Here is a 2,571-nt window from a genome sequence, read left to right on the forward strand (position 1 = left end):
GAGGAACCTTTATTAAAAAAATACTGTGTCAGATGAGCACCAGTTAGCTTCGGGCAATGCCCCCCAACAAAAAGATTTCCATCTCTGGTGTGACCACACCGATTAAATAAAAAAAAAAAAAGAAAGGCAGGTTCACTGCCAACAGATGACCCCATTACGCAAAGGCGATCGGACTGTCCACGAGAAAGGGCGCCAGTCCGTCTAGGCAGTTCGAGCACAAAACTGAAAGACAAGAGAGTGATGGTTGGGGAAACATATTATATATATATAAGGGTACACGAGTTCACAGTTTGATAGAATGCAGTCTGATGCTTGCTCGTAGGCCCTCCCCACCTGGTGTGTGATGTAAGACCAGGCGGACGGCTCATGCGATCAGGGAAAGCAACGGGTTGACGAGTTCACACCATGGTGCGATCCCATCCGGGGCAATCATTGTTTACCGACATTAACAACGGAGGTGTGATCGCATTCATGAGAGTGAATGAACTGTGACACGATGGACCCTACAATGATCGCATGTTTTCGCTACTTGGTTGATCAGCTAAACATGCCCAGGTTCCTTTTATTTTTTTTTCTCAGAAAAGAAAGAAGAAAAAAACCAAAACAACCAAATTATGATGTGAAGCAGAATCTTACATAGATCTAGATCTAGTAAAAGTTGGAGTTTTTTTTTGCAAGTGTTTTATTTTACGTCACTGGAACTGATAGGTTATCATAGGTCTTCCTTTTACAGATCAGGGGTGTGGCTGAAAGACAGCAGTAGAAGGAGCCAAGGAGTAGCAGTAGAAAGACTGCACAGAAAGAGTCAGGATCCCAGAGGAGGGGGCAAAGGAGGTGAAGGGGTGGGGGCAGAAAGTGAAGATGTAAAGAGTAAAGCAAAAAACAGAACATTGGCACTAGAGACAGAGAACAGGGAAGGAGGTGAAAGGAGAAAATTTTTCCCTCGCTGCCCGGATTCGAACCCGGGACTTTTGAATGAGAGGTGAACACATTAACCTCTAGATCTAGAAGAGCCCCCCCCCCCTAAGTAGATCTAATCATTGGTCCAGTAACAAAAGAGGTCGGATGGGTTGAAGAGGGGACGGGAGTGGGGTCTTCTTTCAGTCTGCACAGAGAGGCTGATTTTGAAAGTAGATAGATTCTCTAGCCTTCTTTTATAATGTTGGGAGACTGTTTCGCCGACTTTCCATTAAAAGACATCATCAGTCTGAGGCACTGCTTTTTTTGAGCGGTGAACTGGCGGCAGCTCGGAAACTGAACTGAATTTTTTTCGTTGAGTAGAGAAGCGGTTCAAAGTGAAGTAAAAAAAGTAAAGAGTTTGATTTCTAGAGAAGGAAGGCTAGCGAAAAACCGGCGGACCACGAAGGACGAGACGACATGATGGGGGAAGAAAACTCTTCTAAAATGTGTCTTCTTTTTAAGCCTATTTAGTAATGCATTGCCGTTTATATCACTCATCATTGAGTGGAAGATAATAAATCATTTCTTCTCGACCGTCGAGCTGCGAGGTGAAAAAGGTAAACAAAAGTGAACGTATCGAATCCTCCAATTTGATAATCTCACCTCGTGTGAACAGACGACGGCACTGAAGGGTTGATCGATACCCTGATTGCTACATTGTCAACAGGAACTTCACACGCCGATACTTACACGAAAACAAGAAATAAAAAAGAGACAAAGATGCCAAAACGAACTTATGATCTGAATATCTTTCTAAGCTAACAACAAAGCAAAGTAGAAGTGCACTAAAGACAACAAAGGTGAAAAAAGTGTATTCGTTACCGTGTAGATTACCAGGAGTCAATATGGCGCTAGCGTGGGAAATAATCGGTGACGTCATGTGGAGCGAATAAAATGTCGAACTTCTCGTTTGACCCACTGTTTCGTATTCGATCATTACAAATAAAAAAACAGAAATGCTTCCGTGTTATTTTCTGGGTTCTCATAAACTGACAATAGCATGAATAAAGAAAGCCCCAACTTTTACACAAAGCAACTCCATTCTTTAGATTTCACCCTGTATTTTATATTGAAACCCAAGGCGTCAGTTATCGACTAGGAAAATCTTCCGAAAAAGCAACCGAGCAAGCGAAAATACAAGTATTACAAGGATGGTTGTGCCGTATTTTGGCCCGCCGAGGCGGGTTAGCCACCTGCTGTAGGTGTGGCCTATTATTATTTTTGTGTTCAATCAGACTCGTTACAAGCGGCCGTTAGAGTTAGGCCCCCATTACATTAATTGCGTTCATGGGCTCTTAACAGGATGTCTGTAAAGCACACATTCAACATTGAACTCAAATTTGAGGAGAAATCAGCAACAGGAAGTAGATGGGGGTTGAAATTAGGAAAAACCAGAAGTATGATGTGCACCATTCTAAATTGCTTAAAACAGGCCTACAATCAAGAATTTCAAATTTTCCCATAAAGTTTTAAAAAGTTCAAATCAAGGGAAATAGGGGGGGGGATAATCTTTTTTTGAAATCGATTCTATTAATATCCATAACTCACGACGTCTCATTGATGATAATCGTATCGCTCACTTTTGATTGGCCGGTATCGGGTAGCGTCACT

The 2,571-nt window shown here is 42.3% G+C and overlaps 1 protein-coding gene across 2 annotated transcripts in view; it reads right to left on the minus strand.

Moving 5' to 3' along the window:
- The window catches only part of LOC101851137 (zinc finger BED domain-containing protein 1), a 12,222-nt gene extending 10,381 nt beyond the window's left edge, over window positions 1-1,841 (minus strand). For both annotated transcript variants that reach the window (XM_005103779.2, XM_005103778.2), the window contains exon 1: window positions 1,783-1,841. The gene's annotated coding sequence lies outside the window, so the exon portion shown is untranslated. The remainder of the gene's footprint in view (window positions 1-1,782) is intronic.
- Window positions 1,842-2,571: the final 730 nt, after the last annotated feature.

This window comes from Aplysia californica, unplaced genomic scaffold (genome assembly GCF_000002075.1).
Source record: "Aplysia californica isolate F4 #8 unplaced genomic scaffold, AplCal3.0 scaffold00389, whole genome shotgun sequence".
Taxonomy (NCBI): Eukaryota; Metazoa; Mollusca; class Gastropoda; order Aplysiida; family Aplysiidae; genus Aplysia; species Aplysia californica.